The following is a 16708-nucleotide window of genomic DNA, read 5'->3' as shown; positions in this document are numbered from 1 at the left end:
CAACAGGGAGGGAACACAGCCCCACCCATCAGCAGACAATCAGATTAAAGATTTACTGAGCTCTGCCCACCAGAGCAACACCCAGCTCTACCCACCACCAGTCCCTCCCATCAGGAAGCTTGCACAAGCCTCTTAGATAGCCTCATCCACCAGAGGGCAGACAGCAGAAGCAAAAAGAACTACAATTCTGCAGCCTGGGGAATGAAAACCACATTCACAGAAAGATAGACAAAATGAAAAGGCAGAGGACTATGTACCAGATGAAGGAACAAGATAAAACCCCAGAAAAACAACCAAATGAAGTGGAGATAGGCAACCTTTCAGAAAAAGAATTCACAATAATGATAGTGAAGATGATCCAGGACCTCAGAAAAAGAATGGAGGCAAAGATCAAGAAGACGCAAGAAAAGTTTTAAAAAGACCTAGAAGAATTAAAGAACAAACACCTAGAAGAATTAAAGAACAAACAAACAGAGATGAACAATACAATAACTGAAATGAAAAAATACACTAGAAGGAATCAATAACAGAATAACTGAGGCAGAAGAAAAGATAAGTGACCTGGAAGACAGGATGGTGGAATTCACAGACTTGGAACAAAATAAAGAAAAGAGAATGAAAAGAAATGAAGACAGCCTAAGAGACCTCTGAGACAACATTAAACACAATAACATTCGCATTAGAGGAGTCCCAGAAGGAGGAGAGAGAGAGAAAGGACCTGAGAAAATATTTGAAGAGATTATAGTCAAAACTTCCCTAACATGGGAAAGGAAAGAGCCACCCAAGTCCAGTAAGTGCAGAGAGTCCTGGGCAGGATAAACCCAAGGAGAAACACGCCAAGACACATAGTAATCAAACTGACAAATATTAAAGAAAAAGAAAAATTATTGAAAGCAACAAGGGAAAAACGACAAATAACATACAAGGGAACTCCCATAAGGTTAAGAGCTGATTTCTCAGCAGAAATTCTACAAGCCAGAAGGGATGGCACTATATATTTAAAGTGATGAAAGGGAAGAACCTACAACCAAGATTACTCTACCCAGCAAGGATCTCATTCAGATTCAACAGAGAAATCAACAGCTAAATACAAGCAAAAGCTAAGAGAATTCAGCACCAGCAAACCAGCTCTACAACAAATGCTAATGGAACTTCTCTAAGTGGGAAACACAAGACAAGAAAAGGACCTACAAAAACAAACCCAAAACGATTAAGAAAATGCTAATAGGAACATACATATCAATAATTATCTTAAACATGAATGGATTAAATGCTCCAACCAAAAGACACAAGCTCAATGAATGGATACAAAAACAAGACCCATATATATGCTGTGTACAAGAGACCCATTTCAGACTTAGGGACACATACAGACTGAAAGCGAGGGGATGGAAAAAGATATTCCATGCAAATGGAAATCAAAAGACAGCTGAAGTAACAATACTCATATCAGATAAAATAGACATTAAAATAAAGAATGTTACAAGAGACAAGGAAGGACACTACATAATGATAAAGGAATCAATCCAGGAAGATCTAACAATTATAAATATATATGCACCCAACATAGGAGCACCTCAATAAATAAGGCAATTGTTAACAGCTATAAAAGAGGAAATCAACAGTAATACAATAATAGTGGGGGACTTTAACACCTCACTTACACCAATAGACAGATCATCCAGACAGAAAATTAATAAGGAAACACAAGCTTTAAATGACACAATAGACCAGATAGATTTAATTGATATATATAGGACATTCCATCCAAAAACAGCAGATTACACTTTCTTCTCAAGTGAACACAGAACATTCTCCAGGATAGATCACATCTTAGGTCACAAATCAAGCCTCGCTAAATTTAAGAAAATTGAAATCACATCAAACATCTTTTCCGACCAAAATGCTATGAGATTAGAAATCAATTACAGGGGGGGAAAATGTAAAAAACACAAACACATGGAGGCTAAACAATACGTTACTAAATAACCAGGAAAACACTGAGGAAATCAAAAAATAACTAGAGGAAAATTACAACAAAAACATGATGATCCAAAACCTTAGATGCAGCAAAAGCCGTTCTGAGAGGGAAGTTTATAGCAATACAATCTTACCTCAAGAAACAAGAAAACTCTCAAGTAAACAATCTACTTTACACTTAAAGGAACTAGAGAAAGAAGAACAAACAAAACCCAAAGTTAGCAGAAGGAAAGAAATCATAAAGATCAGAGCAGAAATAAATGAAATAGAAACAAAGAAAACAATAGCAAAGATCAATAAAACTAAAAGCTGGTTCTTTGAGAAGATAAACAAAATTGATAAACCATTAGCCAGACTCATCAAGAAAAAGAGGGAGAGGACTCATATCAATGAAATTAGGAATGAAAAAGGAGAAGTTACAACAGACACCGTAGAAATACAAAGCATCCTAGGAGACTACTACAAGCAACTCTATGCCAATAAAATGGACAATCTGGAAGAAATGGACAAATTCTTAGAAAGGTATAACCTTCCAAGACTGAACCAGGAAGAAATAGAAACTATAAACAGACCAATCACAAGTAATGAAAGTGAAACTGTAATTAAAAATCTTCCAACAAACACAAGTCCAGGACCAGATGGCTTCACAGGTGAATTCTATCAAACATTTAGAGAAGAGCTAACACCCATCCTTCTCAAACTCTTCCAAAAAATTGCAGAGGAAGGAACACTCCCAAATTCATTCTATGAGGCCACCATCACCCTGATACCAAAACCAGACAGAGATACTATAAAAAAGAAAATTACAGACCAATATCACTGATGAATATAGATGCAAAAATCCTCAACAAAATACTAGCAAACAGAATCCAACAACGCATTAAAAGGATAATACACCATGATTAAGTGGGATTTATCCCAGGGATGCAAGGATTCTTCAATATATGCAAATCAATCAATGTGATACACCATATTAACAAATTAAGGAATAAAAACCATATGATCATCTCAATAGACACAGTAAAATGTTTTGACAAAGTTCAACACCCATTTAGGATAAAAACTCTCAGAAAGTGGGCATAGAGGGAAACTACCTCAACAAAATTAACGCCATATATGACAAAGCCACAGCAAATAACTTCCTCAATGGTGAAAAACAGAAAGCATTTCCTCTAAGATCAGGAACAAGACAAGGATGTCCACTCTTGCCACTATTATTCAACATAGTTTTGGAAGTCCTAGCCATGGCAATCAGAGAAGAAAAAAAAATAACAGGAATACAAACTGGAAAAGAAGAAGTAAAACTGTCACTGTTTGCAGATGACATGATACTATACATCGAAAATCCTAAAGATGCCACCAAAAAACTACCAGAGCTAACCAATAAATTTGGTAAAGTTGCAGGATACAAAATTAATGCACAGAAATCTCTTGCATTCCCATACACTAACAATGAAAGATCAGAAAGAGAAATTAAGGAAACAATCCCATTCACCATTGCAACAAAAAGAATAAAATACCTAGGAATAAACCTACCTAAGGAGGTGAAAGACCTGTACTCAGAAAACTGTAAGACGCTGATACAAGAAACCAAAGATGACCCAAACAGTTGGAGAGATATACCATGTTCTTGGCTTGGAAGAAACAATATTGTGAAAATGACTATACTACCCAAAGCAATCTACAGATCCAATGCAATCCCTATCAAATTACCAATGGAATTTTTTACAGAACTAGAACAAAAAAATCTTAAAATTTGTATGGAGACACAAAAGACCCCAAATAGCCAAAGCAGTCTTGAGGGGAAAAATGGAGCTGGAGGAATCAGACTCCTTGACTTCAGATTATACTACAAAGCTACAGTAATCAAGACAATATGGTACTGGTACAGAAACAGAATATAGATGAATGGAACAGGATAGAAACCCCAGAGATAAACCCATGCACCTATGGTCAACTAAACATGACAAAGGAGGCAAGGATATATAATGGGGGAAAGACAGCCTCTTCAATAAGTGGTGCTGGGAAAACTGGACAGCTACATGTAAAAGAATGAAATTAGAACACTCCCTAACACCATACACAAAAATAAACTCAAAATGCATTAAAGACCTAAATGTAATACCCGACAATAAAAAACTCTTCAAGGAAAACATAGGAAGAACACTCTTTGACATAAACCACAGCAAGATCTTTTTTGACCCACCTCCTAGAGTAATGGAAATAAGAACAAAAATAAACAAATGAGACCTAATGAAACTTCAAAGCTTTTGCACAGCAAAGGAAACTATAACCAAAATGAAAAGACAACCCTCAGAATGGGAGAAAATATTTGCAAATGTATCAGCAGACAAAGGATTAATCTCCAAAATACATAAACAGGTCACGTAGCTCAATATTAAAAAAACAAACAACCCAATCAAAGAATGGGCAGAAGACCTAAATAGACATCTCTCCAAAGAAGACATACATACAAATGGCCAAGAGGCACATGAAAAGCTGCTTAACATCACTAATTATTAGAGAAATGCAAATGAAAACTACAATGAGGTATCACCTCACACTAGTTAGAAGGGGCATCATCAGAAAATCTACAAACAACAAATGCTGGAGAGGGTGTGGAGAAAAGGGAACACTCTTGCACTGTTGGTAGGAATGTAAATTGATACAGCCACTATGGAGAACAGTATGGAGGTTCCTTAAAAAACTAAAAATAGAATTACCATATGACCCAGCAATCCCACTACTGGGCATATACCCAGAGAAAACCATAATTCAAAAAGACACATGCCCCCAATATTCATTGCAGCACTATTTACAATAGCCAGGTCATGGAAGCAATCTAAATGCCCATCAACAGATGAATGGATAAAGAAGATGTGGTACATATATATAATGGAATATTACTCAGCCATAAAAAGGAATGAAATTAGGTCATATGTAGAGACGTGGATGGACCTAGAGACTGTCATACAGAGTGAAGTTAGTCAGAAAGAGGAAAACACTTATCGTATATTAACGCATATATGTGGAATCTAGAAAAATGGTATAGATGAACTGGTTTGCAAGGCAGAAATAGAGACACAGATGTAGAGAACAAACGTATGGACACAAAGGGGGGAAAGTGTGGGGGGGGATGAATTGGGCGATTGGGATTGACATGTATACACTAATATGTATAAAATAGATAACTAATAAGAACCTGCTATATAAAAAATAAATAAATTAATTAAACAAAACAAAAAACAGGAAAACAAACTTATGGTTACCAAAGGGGAAAGGGAGGGAGGGATAAATTAGGAGCTGGAGATTAACATACACATACTACTATATATATAATAGATAAACAACAAGGTACTACTGTATAGCACAGGGAACTATATTCAATATCTTATAATAAACTATAATGGAAAACAATCTGAAAAAGAAATAGAAAAGTGATTCAGTTATGTGTGTATATATATATATATATATATATATATATATATACACACATAACTTAATCATCTTTCTGTACACCAGAAACTAACAAAAAAAGAAAAAAAAGAAGAGAAATGCAAATATTATTTACCTTATGGATAGTTTTTAAAATACCAATTACATGTTGAAATGATCATATTCAGGATATGGGTTAAAAAATGTAAAATAAAAAAATAGCAAAGTGCTGTGTAAATGGCATGTATTAATATTAAGATACAACACTATTAAGTTCACTGTGAAGAAGGACATTCTAGTTATTAAATCTTTTAAACGATGGAATGGGTTCCCTTAGGAATTCACCAACTCCTACTCACAGCAAGTTGTCAAGCAAGGTTGGGTGACACCTCCTAAAAATGTGGTAGACGTCAAGTTTTGCTTTATATGAGATATCCAACTGGATGACCATTAAGGTGTCCTTCAAAGTTAAGATTTTTTTATTGTGGGCAGTGTTATCCATCCTTTCTAGCCTAACTTCACCAATCCCCTCATTGTCCATTTCAAAATTCTAAGCATCTTCTGATGCTCCTCTGGATGGACTCTCAGAAGTTTCAGGCATACTTCTTTCAGCCGGTTTAATACCAACCACATTGGTAGCAACTCCAACTCTTTAAGACTTCCAAGTAGTGAATTTGTTATGGGCTTCCCTGGAGCTAAAGTTCCTATCTTTTTCTAACACATCTGAGGCAAGTGACATTCCTGGTAGTAACAGTGGCTTTTAATGGCAGCCATTCTCACCAAGGTGAGAGGAGGAGCAATTCCTTTTCTGGAGGGCATATCAGAATGGAGAAGGGAATGTGAAAGACCCCTTGGTAGATTCTACAATGTCAATTCCTCCCCACTTTGAGAATTGCTCTGGATAGGTTAAAGAAATCTTGTCTGTAACTGCATTAGGCCCTGTGTAATAGAAATCTTTCACAGTGACTTAACAAATGTGAGATCTAAGGGTATGCAGTTCAAGGCTGTTTCAGCTACTTGAGAAAAACATTGAGAAACAAGATTGAGTCTAGTTTCTGGGTTTGTCATCTATAGCGTGTCACTAACCCTCATGATCATAGAACGGCTGCTTCTTCTCCAAACATTACATCTGTATTTCAGGCAAGAAAACCAGAGAAAACAAAGGGCAAACAAACAAAGCCATTGGAGATTATCCTGTTTTAAAGAGTTTTCCAAGAAGTCCCAAGGAATGACTTCCACTTATATTTCATAGAAAAGGTGGAAGAGTGAAATTTTTTTCATCTTTTTCTTTTTTACTTTTTTTTTTTTTGCTGCTTCTTTGAGATTTAATACATATATTTTAAATAAATGAAAGAAATTCAAAGCCAGAAACAAGAAATGATGATTCAAAAATATAATACTTAACCCCAAAAGTAAGTAAATTAGCTTATTTGCAAGTGTAAAACCAACCCCTTTATTTTTAAAAAATTATTTTTTATTGGAGTACCGTTGCTTTACAATGTGTTAGTTTCTAATGTACAGCAAAATGAATCGGCTATACATATACATATATGCCCTCTTTATTGGATTTCCTTCCCATTTAGGTCACCACAGTTCATTAAGTAGAGTTCCCTGTGCTATACAGTAGGTTCTCATTAGTTATCTACTTTATACATAGTATCAGTAGTGTATATGTGTCACTCCCAAGGGAGATTGAATATTTTAACTGAATACATTGTTGCCCCAAATAAACCAGGATTCTGTGTATAAGAAAAGAGAATGGATGATAATTAGGCAATTAGCAATGGCAGTCACAGTTTCCTAATATATGTGTATATATATACATATATATATATAATTATTTTCAGATTCTTTTTCATTGTAGGTTATTACAAGATACTGAATATAGTTCCCTGTGCTATATATTGGGTCCTGTTGTTTATCTGTTTTATGTATAGTAGTGTGTATATGTTAATTCCAAATTCCTAATTTATCCCTCCCCCAGCTTCCTGTTTGGTAACCATAAGTTTGTTTTCTATGTCTGTGAGTTTATTTCTGTTTTGTAAATAAGTTCATTTGTATCATTATTTTAGATTCCGCATGTTAAGTGATATATGATATTTGTCTTTCTCTGTCTGACTGACTTCACTTAGTATGGTGATCTCTAGGTCCATCCATGTTTCTGCAAATGGCATTATTTTGGTCTTTTTTTATGGCTGAGTAGAATTCCATTGTATATATGTACCACATCTTCTTTATCCATTCATCTGTCAGTGGACGTTTAGTTTGCTTCCATGTCTTAGCTATTGTAAATAGTGCTGCTGTGAATGCTGGGGTGCATGTATCTTTTTAAATTAGGGTTTAAAATTAGAGTTTTAGAGTTTTCACCCTTGACTCATAATTGGAAGTTTGTACCTTTTGATTCCCCTTCACCCATTTCACCCACACTTTACCCCCTCAGATTCACTCTTAGGGACCTAAGACTCTAATGCCAAAAGAGGAATTCTCTTTGCCTCTTGTTAGAGCTTAGAAGAAAAATTAGTAGAGCCCCTGAGCACCAAAACACACTTCCTATCCATTCTTGGAGTTGCCTCCAGTCAGCCTTAAGTGGGATTTCCTTGGAAACCAGCCCCATAAGACAGTCCCACCAACTTCCCGGCCCCAAATGATTCCCACTGCATTTTTCATTTGCAACATGAGCAACACTAAGGAACTGAGGAGATGAAAATATTCAGGTCCTCTTCTGTTCCAAAATGATTACGAAACATCTGTTTACATTGTGAGGGCCTACTTGGAGAGGACATTTCATAAGCTTGTGGTAGATAAAGACAAATAAATACATGAGAAAGAAAAAAAAAGCAAATGCCATGGGAGAAAATCACTCTAAACCAAAATGTGTTAGCTCTATTAATAAATTGCTTATTTAATTTGGGAATGATCTTATGATTTACAATGACCAGAGTTTTGTATAGAAAAGAATAAAAAATTTTTTTCTGCCATTTGACTAGATCATAGACATTTTCCCCCCAAAGCACAATACCTTTGGAAATCTCCCTTCAAACATGATAATTGTTTAAATTTATGTGCTAAATTAAAGTTCCAATATTCATAAACAACACATAAGTTTTTTTTGTAACCTAGACCCATTTTAAGAATTGTAGCTCAGCATTGCACTGAACAGTTTAGGAAGACATTTTGACATTTGTAGGATACCATGAAGAAAAAAGAAGTAGTCAGGAGTAAGGACACCTGGGTTTTGCCTCTATAAATAAAAGTGTAATCTAGGGCTTGAGTCTTTACTTCCAGGGTCCAAGTTTTTTCATCTGCAAAACAGAAGGGGGCAGGATAGATGGTTTGCAAAGTTCTTCCCTTTTGTCATTATGATTTCTGGGTTAAAAATGAGTAGCAAAAGAACTATAGATAAATTGGCCAAATATCTGCTTGTCCAGGTGTTATGACTCTAAGCAAACCAGCACAGGTCCTCTTGAAAGGCAGATATTTCTTTGCAGAAACCTCATGGAAATCCAATTGCATGTCTTTTTTAAAAAAACATGCTATTGCTTTTTTATGCCTTAAACAGACTCCCTGCTGTTGGGTGAGGCTCTGGGCTCTTGTATCTACTCTGTATGTCCCAATGTTTCTATTTGGGCCCCTGGACATGAACATGTCTATTTCCCCTCCACAGCTAAGGCTGGTGACAAAATGAATATTTATGAGTGCCTCCTATGTGCTAAGCACTGTTCTGGGTGCTCAGGAATACAGTGGTGACAAAGCAGATAATATCCCTGCTTGCTTTTATGGAGTTTACATTCTAGTAGAACTAAGCAAAGAAATATGAAGAGAAATAAACTAGCAGAGGGAAGGTAAATTAGAAAAGACAGGGAAACAAAGCAAACCCCAGATGGAAGTACAAAGTGTTTGAATAAGAGAATGGTCAGTTTCTTTCAGAAATCTCTCCTCCCATTTCCCCTTTTGTCTATTAAAAAAAAAAAAAGTTGTTAGTGGCCTTCGATATAGAATATGGTGTGAAATGAATATCTTAAGAAATCACATACCTAAAAGAATCACTGATTTTGCCATGCAGCCAGGTTTAGCTTCAGCAGTGCAGATTCTGTATGGTGTAATATTGGATTAACCAAAGTTGGGAGTTTGCCAGGTAAGGACAGTAGAGGAAAATAGGGGCATAGGAGGTGAAGGTGAATCTGGGACATGGTATATGGTAACAATAAGAATCAAAGAACTGTTAAATTCAGACTGTAGAACAGTAAGTGAATTGAAAAAAAAATAAGGAGGTAGTGGTCAGAAAATGGGAATCTTGATATCAAAATTACGATTAGGAATATTTTGGGTGATGACAAGTTTTAGAGAATGACTATGAGATGGAATGACTAGGTTCTGTAGAAGCAATGATTATTATAAGCAAAGAAGTCAAAGAATTCAGAGGCCAGTTCTATGAAGGTATTCAACTTATTAAAAATAAAGATAGGAGTGGTGGAGAGGAAGAGATTGAACCAGGTGTCCAAATAATTAATGAATGAAGAAGGGTCACCAGAAGTTATCAGGAGGTTAAAGAAGATGGGCTTTGGGAAGTAGTGGAGAGGAGTAATGTTTGGGAATTGGCAATGAGAAGAAGAAAAATCCTTAATCTAAACTCAGGCCCAGTGGCATGTGGGGGTTACCATCTGCTAGGACTCCAGTGGAAAGAGTGTTATCAAACCAAGCCAGTCTTCTCTTGGAAGAAAAAGAGAAGGAAAGGCTTAATGATGGCAGAGATTATCAGAGATTTTGCAGATAACTAATCTTAAATTCTAGAGAGCACAATGAAGCTCTTGGAAGACCTCGAATTGGTACAGAATAAGGAATGTACAGAGAGTTATTGATAATGAGTTCAGAAGCTTAGACTTTTTAAGAAGGACATAAGGAGAGATGGGATTCATCCTGATGATCTCTTAGAGGAAGGTCAGAGATCAGACCTAATTATCACCATCTTCTGGATTTGGTTTCATAGGCAATTTGTAGTGGTAAGACTAAGATAAGCAGGGGAGGGTTGGTCCTTCTAAGAGCTCACCGAACTTTGGAAGAAGAGCAGAATGGAAGAAGGAGGTCTTTACAGGAATAACTCAATAGTCTTCCTTTAAATCCTATAGCAGAATCAAAAAATTGGTACAGCCACTATGGAAAGCAGTATGGAGGTTCCTTAAAAACCTAAAAATAGAACTACCATATAATCCAGCAATCCCACTCCTGAGCATATTTCTGGAGAAAAACATGGTTTGAAAGGATACATGCACCCCAATGTTCATTGCAGCGATGTTTACAATAGCCAGGACATGGAAGCAACTTAAATGTCCATCAGCAGATGAATGAGTAAAGAAGATGTGGTACGTATATACAATGGAATACTACTCAGCCATTGAAAAGAATGAAATAATGCCATTTATAGCAACATGGATGGACCTGGAGATTATCATACTCAGTGAAGTAAGTCAGACAGAGAAAGACAAATATCATATGATATCACTTATATGCAGAATCTAAAAAGAAATGATACAAATGAACTTATTTACAAAACAGAAACAGACTCGCAGACTTAAAGAACAAACTTATGGTTACCAGGGGGGAGGGTGGGGGAAAGGGATAGATTGGGAGTTTGGGATTGACATGCACACACTGCTATATTTTAAATAAGTAACCAACAAGGACCTACTGTATAGCACAGGGAACTGTGCTCAGTACTCTGTAATAACTAAAATGGGAAAAGAATTTGAAAAAGAATAGATACATGTATATGTATAACCAAAGCGCTTTGCTGTACATCTAAAACTAACACAACATTGTTAATCAACTATACTCCAATATAAAATAAAAATGTAATAAGTAAATAAATAAATAAATAAAATATGTAAGCTACAAGGATATATTGTACAGCACAGGGAATATAGCCAATATTTTATAGTAACTTTACAAGGCGTATAATCTATAAAAATTTTGAATCACTATGTTCTAAAACTAATTTAATATTGTAAGTCAAGTATACCACAATAAAAATAAATAAATAAATAAATAAATAAATAAATCGAAACAAACAAAATCCTGTAGCAGAATCATTAACATTTGCTAACCCTGCTCCAAATAAATAGATAGACTTCTGAGGGTATAAACAAGTACTAATGAAAGAAACACCGTATCCTGATGAGCTGAAATACCCCAATTAATCTTGCCATCTCATCCAATTTAAACATCATATGTTTGAAGGTTAATTGAATTATAGAAAGATTTTATAAAGATATCTCACATTCCTAAAGTGCTTTATAATTTTGTTAATTCTTTAATATGTTTTATCTCAAGTGAGCCACTTAACAATTCTAAGTATTCAGGTTGAGTATTTTTGTCTCCATTAAATGAGGAAGAAACTGAGGGTCAGAGAGGTTAACTGATCTCCTCAAAAACACACAGCTAGGTAATAGGAAAACTAGGACTAGAAGTGAAGTTTTCTGATTCCATGTTTAGTGCCCTTTCTGCACTAGCACAGTGCCTACTTTTGAAACAACCTCAGTTCAGCTCAACTGCAGACCTTTTTTGGTCTTCCTGTAGCAGTGGCTGTACAGGGAATCCTTATGGATAACTTAGGCATCACATTTTCCTGGGATGTGATATTGTCAGATGCAAACTATTTTTATCCTTTTTGCTTCTGATGTCACAGAACAAACTTTCCATTTCCAAATCACGCTTAAAATTCACTGCCCTGATAAGCAAATATATTTGTAAGAAGTAATGTTGTGAAGTAAATCAACTGAATTCAAAAATTCCCTCTGTATATTTTTGTTGGCTCAGAACATAAGCTGTGGAAATTCCAAGACTGCCATATAAAAAATTAGAAAAGCTTGCCTGTGATTTGCCACATTAGCTAAAATAGGACTTAAGGAGAATATCCTGTTTTTGAAGACTTTGTGCCAGGATAAATAAGGTAAATACTACGTGATTAAAATCTTTAAAAATGAAATTATAGCAAAAATTTCAATGTTCTTATGGAGATTAAAAATATTTTCTATAAATGTTCTAGGTAAGCTTTTAAGAAGCCCAGAGGGAAATAAATATACAGGGAGAAATGCTGAATGTAAAAATGAAAGTAGACAGCTTTGACCTAAAAGATTTCCCACTTGAAGGATTCAGGCACTTAAGAATCTATGGGCTCTGTTATTTCCTCCAAATCGGGACGGAGGCCATGTTTGCCTCAGATGACAATAATCTTCTTAAGCCAGATGACACTGGCAAGCCTGACATTTTCCATGCCTCTCAGGGTTCTTCAGGAGCAGCAATGGATTTGGCAATTTTATTCTCTTCTCAGGGATGTTCTTAAATTTTTTCAGGGAATTGCTATAACACCCTTTCTTTTCAGATTAGCAAACTGGACAAAACTTAGAAGTAATTGTGCTGTGTAACTTATCTTCAAAGCAGTCAATCCAGAAAGACCACTGTGAAGGTCTATTGGACAAAAGTTTCAAGACCATAAATGAGATGTTTGTGTTGGAAGAGATCTGAAAATCATCTAGTCCTGTGGTTCTCAACCACAGAGCAGTGATCAGGTGTAAGAGCTGCTCTTTGGAAAGTATTTATTTTTAAAAAATAGATTAGATTGCAGATAATTCCTATGACGGTCATCAGGCTTACTCACTTGCATTCTGAAATGCTTTCCTGATTGGGAGTAAAGAGGTGGAGTTAAACAGCAAGTTTCCTGTGAATTGCTCATAACCCACAGTCTATCTTATCTGCTACATGGTGAGTAAGAAAACAGACATTCTGTTAATTATTATAGTTGTTGCAGTTAGGAAAAAAAAAGACTGCAATCTTTTTTTTTTTTTAAGTTATTTATTTATTTATTTATTTTGTCTGCGTTGGGTCTCCGTCTCAGTTGCTGCATGCGGGCTTTCTCTAGTTGCAGCGAGCGGGGGTTACTCTTCGTTGCGGTGTGTGGGCTTCTCACTGAGGTGGCTTCTCTTGTTGCAGAGCACAGGCTCTAGGCACTTGGGCTTCAGTAGTTGCAGCGCATGGGCTCAGTAGTTGCGGCGCATGGGCCTAGTTGTTCCGCGGCATGTGGGATCTTCCCGGACCAGGGATCGAACCCGTGTCCCCTGCATTGACAGGCGGATTCTTAACCATTGCACCACCAGGGAGGTCCCAAGGCTGCAATCTTATTTGTCTTGCATCCTTGCAAAATATTCATGAGTTTCACAAAAATCTGGATTTGTGAAAATGAAAATCATCCATCCTATACTGTGGTGGAGAAAAATTTGAGTCCCTCTGATGAAGCCCAACCCCATCCGATGTAAATGCAGCAAACAGTGGCCACCGGAATCACAGGGAGCAGCAGCTTGGCTGGGGCTGGAACTCAAATCCTGAGTGAGCTCTTTCCACTAATCTCTGGTGACATCAGAACATCTGCCTTTAGGGTTGGTTATACATTACAAATAAGATAATTTTGAGTAGTTTCATTGAATATCAGCAAGGAAAAGGAATGCATGACTATTTTGAGGAAAAGGACATAAAAATCATTCTTTAAAGATCAGACATACGAAGAAAGTAAAAGAGATGATAAATTTACAGAATGTAGCATTTGATTTATTGTAGAAAAAAAGAGTAACATCTAAAATATTTAAAAAATAATATCTTGTAGGCATAATATATTCTTCCTCTGTGGCCCTTAACAAGTCTGTTATCTTATTCATTTTGACATTATCCTTGGGAGGAAGGCCCACTTTACAGAATGTAAACAGTAAAGAGAGTGTTTCGTGGTTTTCCAGGATTATATATTTGGAGGCAGGATGGTACTGCAAATCCTGGTTCCACCACTTTTTCTTTCTGAACAACCCAAGGGAAGTTACTTTGCCTCTCTAGGCAAAGGTTTCCCCATCTATAAAATAGGATTGAAAATAACTCCCATCTAATAGGATTGTCTCAAGGGTTACATAAGATCATGCAAATAGAGTTAACAACACATTTCATGGTAAACAGAAAATACTCAATAAATATCAGCTACTCCAGAGAGAAAGGGAGAGCATATGTGAACTGTGATTTGTGATCTGCTTCTATTGGATTCTTTGGTAAACTGATGAGACACCATCCAAAATACACCAATCTTTTAAAATAATTTTTGGCCAATTATGTAAACCAGACTGTCTACAGTTTTGGATCATGAAGAGAGGAAGAATGGGGAAATTGAGTGACCGTATGTGAATTTGCCCTATTCTCCATTTTCCGTGTTGCTGGTGTGTGTGTGTGTGTGTGTGTGTGGTGATTATTACTGGAAAACAGTCTTCTGGAATGTGAACCAGAAGGTCACAGTATCATCTTGAAATCTGCCCATCACATAGTGTAACCTGGGGATGAGATTGACATGGAGAGATTCAGAACACTGCCTCAACACTGGGCAAATGATGTTCTATAACAGTGTGGTCCCAAGGGTGGTCCCCAGACCAGCAGCAACAGCATCACCTGAAAACTTATTAGAAATAAAAATTTCAGAACTTGCCCCAGATACTGAATCAGCAACACTGGGGGTGGAGCCCAGAAATCTGTGTGATTGTGATGCTGCTAAAGTATAAAAACCACTGTTCTCCAAAGAGTCCTCCCCAAGGAAATCCCCTTTTCTTCCTAGGCTATTGAACAAAAGCGACCAGAGACATATTCCTATGGCCTAACCTACTTCTTAGCATAGAGCCTCCATATGTATCAATAGTTTTGTTTTGGAGAATATTAAATCACGGAAAGAAGTGTCAAGATGAAATTAACATTATTTTATGTACTTGATCCAAAAAAATTAAAAATGAGGGAAATCTGAGGCATAATATTCTAACTTCCTATTGTAGTTTGCTTTTTCCTCTAGGTTTAATAGCTTAACAACTTTTGAACTGGACAAGATCTTGGCACTTGTCTAATCCAACTAAAGCCCAGAAGAGCCATCATGTGCCCAAGTACATGAGGTTGTTTACAGCAGAAAGCATAATTACAACCCAGGCCTTTGGCCTAAAATTAGTTCACTGCTTTTCCAGTGGACTAATACACTGTGCTACTTTTTGAAAGATAAAAATGCCATGGAAATTGAGGGAACTTAAGAGAATTTTTTTCAGAAATTCTAATCTGGCCTATCCCTAAACCCAGTTTCCTAATGCTTTTACAGTTTCTGTAAAAGACGTCTGCTCAAGTGACTGGTGACATTGCTATTGTCCAAAAAGTCATAGAGGAAATTTTCCTAAAAATCATAGGGTTAGATGGTGGATGGTTGGATAAAAACCATTGGGTAGGGGATCAAAATCTCAGGTAAAGAATTACAGTTTTTAAAACCTCTTCCACTCCCCAAACACACACACTCCTGCATCCCAGGAAACTCTAAGAGAAGCCTCCTCCTCCCTCTCCCCAAGTTGAGATTCAATCATTGCTCCTGAAGTAAGTCTCTATGGTGAATTCCAGGATGCATTCTTCCTCCCAAGAGGATTCTTTGATTTAGCATGAAGTTCAAAGCCCCTGTAAAAGATAGAAATGTCCGTGTAAGAATGTCTGGAATGGCTGTATCAGGCTCTCTTGGGGACTGAGAACCTTGCATTGATAAGAGAAGTATTGCAGTGTGGTCACTGGGGTTGCCATGTGACAGTATCAGAAGAATGTAGTAGCTTTGTGTGGAATAACATTAAAACAATACATACAAAATGACTAAGTCAGTTACAAAATATAATTGTTCTAACACTCAGATTATTATCGTTAAGTATTTATAAAATATTTTCGAGGACTCTATCATAAGATGGTTTTACTCTATTTTCTTTTCCCAGCAGATTTAAACCTGGTCTCCCTCCTCACAAGCCCATGGCATCAGGCTTTCCATATGTTTCACATATGAGGGGTACCAATTAAAAGCATTGTTACCCTTTTCTTGACAGATCTTCAGGAGTCAATCATTTTCCTAGAAATTCACCTTAAGACCTTCATTAGCAAGTTGTATGCATTTGATTTTGCCTGATTTTAATACAGAGGTTATTTCTAGTACACCAGGAAACAGTTAAATGAGATCAGCTAGAGTTGCCTTCAGCCAACAGGGAACTTGAATATCCCCCTTCACTAACCTTGCATTTGATTACACTATAATCACAAAGGAGGGAATGGTTAGATGGCCCACAGTAAATATAATACAACAAATCTAACCCACTTTCCAGTTTCAGGATAGGACAAGCTTGTGGAGACAATGTGACATGATGCTAAGAATGGAGAAGAACCTTGTAGTCAGAAGAGAAAGTTTCACTCTTTACTCACTGAGTAACGATAG

This window comes from Balaenoptera musculus, chromosome 1 (genome assembly GCF_009873245.2).
Source record: "Balaenoptera musculus isolate JJ_BM4_2016_0621 chromosome 1, mBalMus1.pri.v3, whole genome shotgun sequence".
NCBI classification, from domain to species: Eukaryota; Metazoa; Chordata; class Mammalia; order Artiodactyla; family Balaenopteridae; genus Balaenoptera; species Balaenoptera musculus.
This window is presented reverse-complemented; position numbering follows the sequence as displayed.